Source organism: Eptesicus fuscus, chromosome 15 (genome assembly GCF_027574615.1).
Source record: "Eptesicus fuscus isolate TK198812 chromosome 15, DD_ASM_mEF_20220401, whole genome shotgun sequence".
In the NCBI taxonomy this organism is placed as follows: domain Eukaryota; kingdom Metazoa; phylum Chordata; class Mammalia; order Chiroptera; family Vespertilionidae; genus Eptesicus; species Eptesicus fuscus.
Window position 1 is genome coordinate 35,364,811 of NC_072487.1, and position 13,634 is coordinate 35,378,444.

General features: G+C 45.9%; 1 protein-coding gene across 4 annotated transcripts in view; it reads left to right on the forward strand.

Moving 5' to 3' along the window:
• Positions 1–13,634, forward strand: part of TJP2 (tight junction protein 2) — a 110,374-nt gene that overhangs the window by 58,886 nt on the left and 37,854 nt on the right. The gene's annotated exons all lie outside the window — the stretch shown is intronic.

Consider the following 13,634-nt stretch of genomic DNA (forward strand, 5'->3'; position numbering starts at 1 on the left):
ATTTTTTTCATGGACTGTCAGTTTAACTCAGTTTATGCATTAATGGTAAACAAGATACTAGGTCAAGAATGAGCAGTGTTTTTTCTAAGTTTGGAAACAGGGGCTGTCTCAAACATCTGAACTTCTTTTTCCTTTAAATTTTGTCATGAGGAAAAAAAAATTAGGAGACTATTTTCGTGTAACTTGCTTTTCAGTTTTATTATTAAGTCAAAGTCATTAGCAAAGCGTGTAGATTCGCATTTTTCATTATTTTTAATAGCTTGTCATCTGGGTGGGAGGTGGATGCAGGAAATGCCACCTTTCTTTCCCCTTCCTGCCTCTGGTCTCTGTTGCCCCCTCCTCTTAATGGTGGTGTGTTCTCGTACCACCGAGAATTCTTTTTTCTCCCTCAATTTCCAGGAGATGCAGTGGACACGCAATGTGCTAAAGGCACCACGCAGGAACACGTCCCATTATCAAGTTTATGATGCTTTAAATATGTAACAATTACGTATGCAGTTGAAGCTATAAATTGTAAACTCCTTAATCATATCTACAGATGAATAGTTTAATATAAAATGTCTTTTATATTCATGTTTTCAAACTGTCATTTGCTCACTTTTGTCAACGACAAAGAGTTCACAATCTCCCCTCCAGGCACTCCCCCTCCCCCAATCTTTCTTTTTTTTAAAAATATTTTTTTATTGATTTCAAAGAGGAAGGGAGAGGGAGAGAGATAGAAGCATCAGTGATGAGAAAGAATCATTGATCGGCTGCCTCCTGCATGCCCCCTACGGGGGATGGGAGGTGTGTGTGCAGGAGGACGTGCATCCTCTTACCCGCAGGTCCTGGGCAGGACTTGAGATTGTGCTTTTCTCACGAGCTCCCGGGTGTTGGCAGTACAGTTTCTAAAGGTGAGGGTATTTATGGTCCTGCCTTTATTCCCCGATCCTGAGAGGAAAGGCATGCCTTTGAGCAGGGGTCCTCAAACTTTTTAAACAGGGGGCCAGTCCACTGTCCCTCAGACTGTTGGAGGGCCGGACTCTAGTTTAAAAAAAAAACTATGAACAAATTCCTATGCACACTGCACATATCTTATTTTGAAGTAAAAAAACAAAACGGCAAAAACACCCGCATGTGGCCCGCGGGCCGTGGTTTGAGGACGCCTGCCTTTGAGGCTCAGGATGCTGTGTGTGGGCTTCTGGCTCTCAGGGGAAGGAGCAGGCACACTGATGAATGCCGGGAGCACTGTGCCTGGGGTCTGGGAGGGACAGTTTACCTTGGGTGTCTCATACAGGGCCAGCTGGCAGGACTCACCCGCGGACTCTAATCATTGTTTTTCTGACCTGCCTTTTGCCAGCTAATAATTTTCTCTGTCTTGGTGCCTGGCATGGGGAGGTGTTTTGTGTGTATGTGTGTTGTTTTAAACTGAAGCTATGTTTTCATGTTTTGCAGGCTTAGTCAGGTTGAAAATCATAGAGTGGACAGGGCTGTGTCTCTGTTGGCAAATTAGCACCTTCCTTTTTGGCTTATTAATGGCTTTGCAATTACAAATAAGAAAGGTCTGTTTAAATGATAATTATACCGTGCTGGTCAGTGCACCAGAACTGTGGACACAGAGGCCTTAAATATAATGTAATTATCTGCTGATGCTTCTTTGCCTCATAGCTTGTTAAAATTGGACTCGTGCAGGGCAACTCTGGGTTCAGATTGTGACTAGCCACCTAGTGGCTTTGGGGCAAGTGCAAGTTCTTAATATCTCAGGACACACACACACACACACACATTCATATATGTACCGGAGGCCCGGTGCACGGGATTCGTGCACTGGTGGGGGGCGTGGCCTGTGGGGATAGGTCCGCTGTGGGAGCACCGCTCATCCAGGTCAGCCGAGGGGCTGTGGACCCGCCCTTTGAGCGGCTGCTCCCTGGTCCGGCATCTTCCATGGAGCACTCGCCTCTCCAGGGGACCAGGTTGGGGTTGGGCCCAGGGACAATAGCACTGAGAGGCAGCGGAATAGGCCTGAGTCCCGCAGCAGCCACGAACCCACCTCCCAGCATCCTGCATGGCCTGTGGGTGTCCAGAGGAGGCGGCAGGGAGTGCGGAGGAGGAGCCTGGGGCTCCTGCATTGAGCATCTGCTCCCTGATGGTCATTGTGCGTCAGAGCGACTGGTCAACCAGTCGTTGTGGTCATTGCGCTGTTTGGTCGCTAGGCTTTTATTATGTAGGATAGGATAATGTATAATGACATGTATCCCATACATATATGTGTGTGTGTGTGTGTATTTTAAATTAAGACTATTTTTTTCTAGAGCAGTTTAAGGTTTGCAGCAAAATTGAGGGAAGAGTACAGAGATTTCCCATATACCCCCCGCCCCACCCATGCACAGCCTCCCCCATTATTAAGATCCCACACCAGATTGGTACATTTATTACAGTTGATGAACCTACACCAGTGATGGGCAACCTTTTGAGCTTGGTGTGTCAAACTTCGCCAAAAAACTGAGCATAACTCGGGTAGTGTGTCACTTTGAGGAAAAAACATTATTTTGCAAATGTTTCGTCCTCAGGAGCAGCAAATGTTTCATCCTCGGCATGCGGCCGCCGCGTGTCATCAGAAATGGCTACGCGTGTCAGTGCTGACACGCGTGTCATAGGTTCGCCATCACTGACCTACACTGACACGTCATTATCACCGGAAGCCCATCGTTTACCTTACAGTTCACTCTTGGTCTTATATGTGGGTTTGGACAAATGTATAATGACATGTATCCCATCACTATGGTATCATACAGAGGATTTTCACTGCCCTAAAAATCTTCCGTGCCCCGCCTACTTAGCTCTCCCTCCCTCCCTCCTTCTAACCCCTGCAACCACTGATCTCTTCATTGTCTCGTAGTTTTGCCTTTTTCAGAGGTTAAGGAGTGGGAATCGTACAGTGTGCAGCTTTTTCAGATGGGCCCCTTTCACTTGGTCACGTGCATTTCAGTGTTCTCCACGTCTTTTCATGGCCTGATAGCTCATTTCTTTCCAGCCCTGAATAATGTTCCATTGTCTGGATGGACCACCGTTGTTATCTGTCCACCTCCCGAAGGGTGTCTTGGTTGCTTCCAAGTTCTGGCAATTCTGAATAAAGCCGCTCTAAACATCCGTGCGCAGGTCTCTGTGTGGACGTGAACTTTCGTTCCCTTTGGGTGAACACCAAGGAGCACAATTGCTGGGTCCCGTGGTGAGAGTAGGTTTACTGGTAGTTTTGTAAGAACCCATCCAGCTGTGGGTTCTTTCCAAAGTGGCTGTACGGTGTTCCACGCCCGCCAGCGACGAAGGAGAGTTCCTTTTGCTCCACACCCTCACCAGCCGCTGTTGTCAGGGTTCCAGACTGTGGCCAGCGGTAGCTAACTCCCAGGATTGTGGGCGACCCGTGAGCAGTTGTATAGGGTCCTTGGTATGGTGCTCTGCTGCGTGTTAATGACTTCCTGTCTTTGCCGCTCTCATAACCTTCTTATCTCCTGTTCCCAGGGCCGGTGTGCTTTAAGACTGCCACGCTGTAGATTAAGTTATTTTGACATCTCTGTCCATGCTGAGGATGGGTGTGCTGAACAGTTGACTGCCCAGGCACACTGAGTACGTGTAGCGTCTTGAATGCACCCTGAAGGTTATCCCTCCTGGCGATGGCCGTGCTGTTCCCTCTTCCTAGAAGGCCCACCCACCCCACACATCAGTCACCCTCCAGCACTGAGCTCCCGCAGAGCCCTGAGTGGGAGGGTGGGCCTTCCCTGGGGCTGGTGCACGTCCCCCTCCACCCACCCCCAGTGAATAACTTCCACCCATGCCATCGACTTCAGTTGCCATCCTTGCCATTACCCATCACCCACCTTCCTCCAGCCCCTCATGGCCCTTTTTCTTCCATGAACATAATAACCTTGCTTCTCCTCAGGGCCTTTGTGTCTGCTGTTCCCTCTCTCTGGAGGTCTGTCCAGAGTTTCTTATCATTAGTTCTTTCCAGTGTCCCATCTCATGGCCCTTACTGCTACCTGAGATTATAACATGTTTGCCTGTTTATTGCCTGTTTCCTCCTCTAAACTCCTCCTCCCTGTTGAGGGGAGGGTTTGGGCTCGTTATCCCCCCAGAACCGAGAGCAGGGTCTGACACATCCCGGAGGTTCCGGGAACGCTGGTTGCATGAACGAGCCTCGTATATTTATTTGTCCCGCGGTTGTCTTTGCAGCGCTGTGATCATGGTCCCACTTCCCCACGGGGCTGTGACTGCCTTAGGGTGGCATTCAGTGTTGCTTGTCTTTCCATCCACAGGGCCAGTGGATTGCCGCTCAGTAAATGTGCTTGCATATGTGAATATGGAAGTTAGGAATCTTTGAGAAAGAAATCCTTAAATTCTTGAGATCCTCTCAAGGAGGCAGCTGTCCACCACAAAATGTCCATTTGAACAACTAACTGCTGGTCAGAACAGGCTGCGGGGTTTGGATGGCCATTCTCTGGCCTTTTTCAGGGTCTTGGCCCTGTGCTGTTCTTTAGGCCCTGGGTGTTCTCTCTCTCTCTCTCTCTCTCTCTTTGTTTCTCTCTCTCTCTCTCTCTCGTTCATTGTTCAGAACTCATCCCAATGTCCTTTGCTCATGGTGAACACCCTGCACTCCCCACCCACTCTGACTAGATTAGATGCTGGCTCTTGCCAAGCTTCCCGAGGGCTGTGCTGTACATGGATTGACCTTCATTTGATCCTCAGGCCTTGCACGTTGCACTTGGTAAACATTAGTGGAGTGACTGCAGAGTGAGTGGTAGCGTATCTGCACACCCATGTTCGTAGCAGCGTTCTTCACAATGGTCAAGAGGTGAAAGTAACCCAAGTGTCTCATCGGCAGATGATAGATAAACAAAATGTGGTCTGTACGTACAATGGCATATTATTCCCCCCAGAGAGGAAGGAAATTCTGACAGATGTTACAAGGGTGAACCTTGACATTGTGCTAAGTGAAATAAGCCAGACACAAAAAGACAAACACTTTATGATCCCACTTACGTGAGGTACCCAGAGTTGTCCAGTTCATAGAAATGGTTGCCTGAGGCTCCCAGGAGGGGGAAGCAGGGAGTTGTTTAATGGGAACAGAATTTCAGTTTTGCAAGATGAGAGTCCTGGAGATTGTGCAACAGTGAGAAAGGATCTAATGCTACTGAGCTCTGCACGCTGAGGAATGGTTGTGATTTTATGTTGTGTGTGTTGTTGTTTTTTAGCATAATTAAAAGAATAGTGCAGGAAGAAACTGTGACTTCTGGAAACCTGGAATTCTTAAATTGTAGGATGCCTTTGACTTCTGGGCAGTATGCATGAATTTAAGGGAAAAGGTATTTATTTCCTCACCAGGGAAGCTCACGTGATTTCCTGAGGACTGTCAGAGTGTAGGAGTGAGCTGCTTTAAGCAATCCCTCTTTTCCTCCACCTGGATTCTCTGCACCTGGCACCCAGGGCTGAGCCTGCCTCTACCTGCACAGCTGGCGTTGAGTCCTAGGCACCCTCAGTTTCCAAGATCCTCCTCCCAGTAGGGTTCCTTTATTGTGTGTGTGTGTGTGTGTGTGTGTGTGTGTGTTTGTGTTTTGTTGTTGTTAATCCTCACCCGAGGATATTTTTCCATTGATTTTCAGGGGGAGTGGAAGAGAGAGGGAAAGACAGAGAGAAACATCGATGTGAGAGAAACACATCGATTGGTTGCCTCCTGCACCAGGGCCCAGGCTGGGGAGGACCCTGCCACCAAGGTATGTGCCCCTGACCGGAATCGAACCCAGGACCCTTTGGTCCGCAGGCCGACACTCTTTCCACTGAGCCAAACTGGCTAGGGCAGTAGGGTTCCTTTGTACTCTCTGTGCTCTTCAGTGTAAGCTTTGAAACAAACTTTCATTAATTTCCCATCCTGTTCTTCTGTCCCAGCACTTCTGAAGAACTTATTCTTGCCCTGGCCGATGTGGCTCAGTTAGTTGGGCATTGTCCTGTGCACCACAAGGTCACTGGTTCCATTCCTGGCCAGGGCACATGCCCGGTTTGCAGGCTCGATCCCCGGTAGGGGGCATGCAGAAGGCAGCCTATCGATGTTTCACTCTTGCATCAATGTTTCTCTCTCCCTCTCCCTTCCTTTCTCCCTAAAAATCAATATTAAAAAATAGGTATTAAAAAAACACACACACTCTTGTAGAGTCCAAGGGAAGGACACGAACATTTTGAGTGCCCATGTAAATTAGTACTTCAACATGCACGCTTGGTAGAGGTTGCCTTGTTTCACGCTGCCAAATAAATACTTGGCCCTCTGAGGTGTAGGTGGGACGATCCCCATTTTATAAAGAAGGCAACAGATAGCCATCCAAGGCTCACAGCTAAGTGACCGAACAGATGGAGATTGCATCCCAGATGTTATGTCATTAAAACTCCCCTTATTGCCTCTATTCAGGTTATTTCCTCTAGGGTCCAAATTTATTCCCATCTCTACCTCAAAACCCGGGTGGCACACTGCTCACGGCAAACTGCTTAGGTGCACTGAAGTGACATCCACGCAGTCGTGAGAATGATCACCGGTTCCCGGAGACCAGGCTTCCAAAACCCCACACCTCGATCTCAAACCCCAGACGCCCCTTCACATCTTTTCTCCGTGTTCAGAGACCTAAAATGTGCTTCCCAACACGGACGCCTCCCTTCCCCGTAGGTAGGAAAGACAAAGAAAGAAACGGATAGGAGGCCCTTTGTTTTTCTTTTATCCGTTACATTTTTCAGAAAGGTTGGAGGGAAGAGAAATGTGCCGAGTGAGCACTCTGTCCTTGACTTGGCTCCGGGTTGTACCAACTCCCCAAGTCCTATCTTCCTCTGGCCAGCAGACCTCATGATCTCCAAGGATGTGAAACATCGATCTTCATGCCTTTTAATTTCTGTGTAACAATAGCATTTCTGTTCACCGGAAGTGTTCACAGCTTCTAGCCAGCTTACACTGTGTGTGTGTGTGTGTGTGTGTGTGTGTGTGTGTGTGTGTGTGGTGATTATAGGAGGGTCAATATAAATAAATACTTCTGCAAATATTCCTTTCTATAGTACTGCTCTCCAGTGTCCTACTTAGTTTCTACTTAGATCCGGAATCCCTGGGTATGTCTAGAAGGAATATTTACTCTGATGCTCTAGGTCCCTCGCACGGGCGAGAGGGAGGAACGGAAAGCTGTGAGCGTGATGCACATCCAGGCTGCTTGCCTTTCTTCCCCACAAGTGATGCTTCCCGGAGCGTTTGGCCTCCCTGCTGTCTGGGTGTCACTGTGCGAGATGACCACAGGGTTTGCTGGGAATGTGGGCCACTATTGTATCGGCCTTACGTAACCACGTGCAGGGATGGCAGCGGGCGCGCAGCCTGGAGTGTGGGCAGTGGCCTGGCTGGTCACTCCCCAAAGTGACCATGAAGACGGCTCAGGTCCTGCAGAGGATGTGGCTCCAGGCCGGCAAAAAGCTGGGGCTGCTGAAAGGCCATGTGAGTCTCTCTTTGCCAGCTCTCACCCCTCTTCTTTCCCAGCCTTTCCTTTCAGGAAGGGGTTGGGTGGGGGTCGCGGGGGGTGGGGGCGGGAACAAAGTCCCTCCCACCTTTCTCCGTGGGTTTATCCGTGCTGGCAGCTTTCCGTAACAAATTGGGAGATGCAGATGGTAGTCAGTCGTGGCTTTTTAATTATTTGCCCCATTTTTAGCGGACTTCTGTGAAACGGAGGGCGCCCCCGGGATTTATGAATCAGAGGCTGCTGTTTCCCAGGGACTCTGGGAGCCGGTGGTGCTTCCTGGGGAAACCTAATAGACGGCCGCATGGAAGATGGTGTGTCGGAACGTCTTGTTTTTTTGGGAAGAGCTTTTTGGTTCCTTACTCTGCAGAAATCTATATTCTTATTCTATGCTTAGGCTTCTACATGAGAAGAAAAAGAGGTTTTCTCATGTCCTTTTTTGTGTAGTTTGGACAAAGGTAGTACTGTAACATGTAGGAGTGTTTACTTTCGTGGCTTGGGATCTTTGTCAAGCATGTCCCTTGTGAGCCGATTTTAATTCGTCTTTACCTTGAGCTTTGGCCTCCATCACTGGGAAGCAGCAGTTTGGCTGTTGAGGGGGGCACAGGGCACTGAAGACTTTGGGTATCTGTCTTTTGGTTGGGTTTGAACATGTTTCCATATTCTTTATATAAAATACAGGATGTTTCCTGTTTGGCCAAGATTCTTCCAAAGGAAAGAAACTTTATAACAACTGGAGGGTATTTTTAAAAGAACAGGTCAAATAACTGTTTGTCTTTGTTTCTTTCTCTTTGTTTTTTTTTTTTTTTTCACGAAAATACCTTACTGTTAACACAAAGCTTTTCTATTTATGGTAGAAAAACGAGCTCTCTTCACTTTCCATGTCCTGTAGAAATGATTCCTTCTAATATCGAGGGGCTTGTTATTAATACTCCTTTCATGAACAATGAAAGTGACGAGAAAAGAGTGGGGACACGCACACGGATCCCGGGCAGCTGGAATGTTGACTTGGGGTGAGAAGGAGGCTGGGAGTCTCCTGCGCCTGGCAGCCCCCAGAGCTAGCCTCATTCTCCACCTTTCATTCCCTTCCGTGCCTTCACACACCCTCTCACGTTACTGCTTCTGCCTCCTGCCTTGCCCTTCCTTCAATAGAAATGATCACCCTTTCTTCTGCCCTTTCACCTTGCAAAATCTGTACTGCGTTAGAGAATATTTGTGTGCATGTATGCACAACCCATGGACACGGACAATAGGGTGGTGAAGGCCTGGGGTGGGGTAGAAGAAGTCAGTGGGGGGAAAAAGGGGACATATGTAATACTTTGAACAATAAAGATATAAAAAAAAAGAATATTTGTATAGGGGTCTCGGCCAGGAACCAGGTAGCCGTGATGTTGACCATGTGCTCCCCCATTTTTTAACTCACGAAATATTGCGACACATAAAAGAATCCTATATCTAAATCAGAGACATAATCATAACACAAATCCCCCGTGAGCTCATCACGCATGTCCATGAACCTTCCCCAAGAAGGGCACAGACCTCGGTAGCCTCCCCTGTCTCACTGCGCCTCGTTCCTCAGCCATTTCATCCTGAATTTCGTGTTTCTCATTCCCTATTCACATCCATACTTACAAATATCCCTAAACAAAAGATTAGTTTCGTTGGCTTTTTCCCTCCCATTGTGATAAAAACTGCATAACCTAAAATTTACAGTCTTAGCCAAATTCTCACAAGTCCAGTACAGTAGAGTTAAGTATGTTCACATTGTTGGGAACAATGATCTCACACTCGACGAATTCTTCTAGGATGTGTCTCACTCAGTGGTATGTGTGAGATGCATGTGTTGTAGTATGTGTGGCTCTACTGTGTCTTCGTTGCTGTATAACATTGCATTTTAATAATAGATCATGATTTTTATGTCCTGTCTGCTTTTGGTTGATATTTGGCTTGTTTCTAGGTGTTGGCTATTGAGGGCATTGCTGCTAAGAATACCCTCTTGTGTACCCTTGTGCACACATTCACACATTTCACTGCGTCATGGAATATGGAATATCTTTATCTCTGACACATGTATGCTCTCCCTATGGCCCTGCATGCAAAGTTCCCTAATGCTAAACAGCCGCCCCCCTGGCATTCACACAGACATTCTGAATATTGATAGAGGTTCTCTGATCTGTGCACATTCAGATCAGAGAACCTCTAGGGTGGGGAGGACCCAAGGCCCGGGGTTCCATGTGAAAGGCATGAGCTCAGCTCTCAGCTACGCTGCTGCACGCGGGCAGCCTGCCCCCAGGGATGCATGCAGAGCTGGTGTTCTGAGGGATATGTGTGATTGTGGGGGGCTCTGTGTGCTTCTGAAAAGGTAATCCTGTGTAGAGAAGAGGCAGGGGAGACACTCGGTGATTTGCTTTTGGGGCACACCTTGGCTGGTAAACTCCACATGGGCTTTGGCTGTTTTACTCACCAGTGTATCTCAAGTTCCAGGAACCACCTGTTTGGTGCGGAGGGGTTGCTAGTAAATATTTTCGAATGAACGAGTGAGTGAGGGAATGAAGGAAGGAAGGCTCTCAATGCATGAAGGGTTTCCTCTGAGACCTTTGCAAGAAGGTCACAGCTCTGTGGACTATATAAATACGTACACATAGTTACTGTATATTCTTAAAGCTCAAAGGAGGTATTAAAATTTATTTTTCTCCAGTTCCCTTACCTTTAGGATTTTAAATTTATCCCTTAGTTTAACAGAACATATATTCTTTTAATATTATGTTTAAGTAGTGAATGCGTTATGCCACGGTTTATTAACCCTGAATAAGAAGAAGACCCTTGCAATTTGATGAGAGTCATATCGGAGTTTTTGGTGAGGCCTTTAGGCACCTGGTAAGGTCTGATTAAGAATTTGACTTAGTCCTATTGGTAGTGGTAGGGGATTAACCCGGTCTCTGGAAAATCTAATTTATTTTTCACTTCTGCCACCTCCCCTTTACCCCACTAACCACTCCCTCCATCCAGTAGATCTGGGGCAAATCTAATTTAAATCACCCCTGCAGGCAGCACAGAAATCAAGACGGTATAATCTCATTATGGAAGAACAGTGAATTTCAAAATCCAGGCTTATTCTACTTGGGCAACATTAAAAAAAAAAGTCTATAGCAATTCATTTATTTGCCTAAACAATAAAAAATAAGCAAATCTAAAACTTTGAAAGGGAGTGTGCTGTTTTTATTTTTAAAATAAAAATGTATTCTAAAAGTAATGTGCTCATATAAAAATATTTTCTGCCATTCCACAGCTCTTGGGGGAAGTTTAACATTTTTTTGGTATTTATTCTTCTAGTCTTTTCCTTATAAGCATATGTATGAAAACAGGAATGGAAACACGTATGTTTTGTATCTTGATCCCCACAGTAGACATTTAAATATAGAGCTCTATGTATACATATATGTAACTTCTCTCCTACTGTTGGATATTTTATGATTATCTGTTTAAAAAATATAAGCAGATATAAACAAGCTTATACGTATGTTTTTGTGCGCTTGTGCAAATATGTCTGTAGAATAAACTTCTAGAAGTGGCATTGATTGGCCAAGAGATATGCAGATGTTACATTGTGGTACGCATTGGTAATTTGCCCCCTGGAAGGTCTGTACTAATTTATATTCCCACTGCTTCCACCAACAGTGGACAGACCAGGAAATGAAAAATTCTCTTTAATTGAAAACACAGTCATCATGATGAAGAAACCTTTAAACATACGGATGGAAGTTAAATACTCTTTTCAGTGCCCGGGCATTTCACTGTGTCGGTTCATTTAACCGAAATATCACTCTCTTTTTGGACACTCAACCCCATAGCATTGCTTAATCCTAGGGGGGTGATTGCCGTGGTATTGGTTAGATTTTCCTGAGCCAAACCAGCTATGGGTAGTGTTTGTGCTCTGTTAATCAGCAGGTATTGTTTTAAAGATCTTAACGGTACTGACTTCAGGCTTCTATTACTGCTCTTTAGAAGTTGGCTGTCATTCTAATTGTTGTTCTTTTAGTAGTAATCTCTTCTGTCTAGCTGCTCTCAAGTCACTGTATCTTTTTCTGACGTGATAGTTCCATGTGTTTAAAAGTGTTTTTCTTTTATTATTGATTTTTAGAGGGAGAGGGAGAGGGAGAAAGAGAAAGAAACATTTATGTGAGAGCGTAACAAGTGCCTGCCTCCTGCACGCCCCCTAGTGGACCATGAATGGAACTGGCAACCTTTATGTGCCTGGGACTATGCTTAACCAATTGAGCCACACCAGTCAGGGCTCTTTTCTTTTTAAAAACTTGCCCTCCTTGCCCAAGCCGGTTTGGCTCAGTGGATAGAGCATCCGTCTGGGGACTGGGGGAGGGATCCCCGGGGGGGGTCCCCGGGGGGGGTGTCCCCGGGGTCCCCCAGTTCGATTCCGGTCAAGGGCATGTACATTGGTTGCGGGCACATCCCCGGTAGGGGGTGTGCAGGAGGCGGCTGGTTGATGCTTCTCTCTCATTGATGTTTCTAGCTCTCTATCCCTCTCCCTTCCTCTCTGTAAAAATCAATAAAATATATTTAAAAAAACACAAACTTGCCCTCCTTGCCATGTACTGGGCTTCCTGAACCTGAAACATCCTCAATTCTGGAAGAGCTGTTATCTCTTCCGGTATTGCATCTCTCCTCCACTCTTATCACTTCCTTCAGAACATGTAATTAGACACACTGTGATCCTTGGTCACTCTTCTCTGTCTATGTTTCACTTTTCAAATGCTTTGTGCTGCATCCGGTTAATTTCTTCACATCTGTCTCCCAATTCATTGATGAGTGTCTTCACCTGTGTGTGTTTTTAAAAAAATATATTTTATTGATTTTTTTTTTTTTTTTACAGAGAGGAAGGGAGAGGGATAGAGAGTTAGAAACATTGATGAGAGAGAAACATCGATCAGGTGCCTTGACTGGAATCGAACCTGGGACCCTTCAGTCCGCAGACCAACACTCTATCCACTGAGCCAAACCGGTTAGGGCTGTAGTATGTGGTTTAATCCATTCTTTATCTAATTTCAATCACCACATTTTTTCATTTCTACAAATTTTGCTTTTTCTTTTTCAGGTTCGCTTGTAGTCATTCTTGATGGTCTCTTGTTTTGTTTTGTTTTCATTATTCTTTCAGTATCCCCTTTTAATTTCCTATGGTAAACATGGTGCATATTTAACATACTTTTTTTTGGTCTGTGACTGATATTTTCAGTATTGACCACATTTGATTCTGCAGTTTTTGGTTTCTTTTAACTCTCAGTCACACAACTTGTTTGATGTGTGTGTTTAGATTGTGAACTCTTGTTCCTCAGACGTGTAGCGCGGGCATTCTTGGAAGCCTGCGCTTGAGTGAGTTCCTTGGGGAGAATTGGCATCTGCCTCTGGGTACCTGGGTCCTAGCAGAGCAGAACCACTTTGGGCCGGAGTGTTTGGGTCGTGTGTGCTCATATCCATAATAATGAATTTCAGTCCCAAACCTCTGTGAGTACAGGTCTGTTGATAGGAATTCTCCAGTGAGATATTTTTAGTTATTTCCATTCTACTCGGCACCAAGGATGAGATGTGTCCATGCCATCTCCCTCTGCCTGGGTTTTTTTCCCCTCATACATCTACTTTGATCTGATCTCCATCGTGTTTGGATCCTACAATTTATCTCTCTTCCCAGCAGCTCCTGTAAATTCCTGTGTTAGGGCTGGCTTCTCTCTCCAGCTTTGAGCTGTCTTGGCATTTCTAGCCTTTAAGGATTTCCCTTCAAGGCAGTCTGTACTAGTGCATTATTATTATTTTTTTAAATGATGCCCACTATTTTCTGGTTTTCCTAGACATCTATTTTGGAATATTGTTACAACCTGAAGCCCCAGTGGCCTGTATAGGCAAGCATTTTCATTTTTCACATCCAGCAATACTGATGGAAAAAAGGGATTTCACAGACTACACAATTGAACACTTTTTGTGATAAGACCGTGGATTCCTTTAGATATAAAAATGCAGAAAACTTGCCTGGGAGATTGCCTTTGATAGGAAGAGCAGAGACTGGTTAAAAAGGAAAGCAAGCCCTGGCTGGTTTGGCTCAGTGGATAGAGCGTCAGCCTG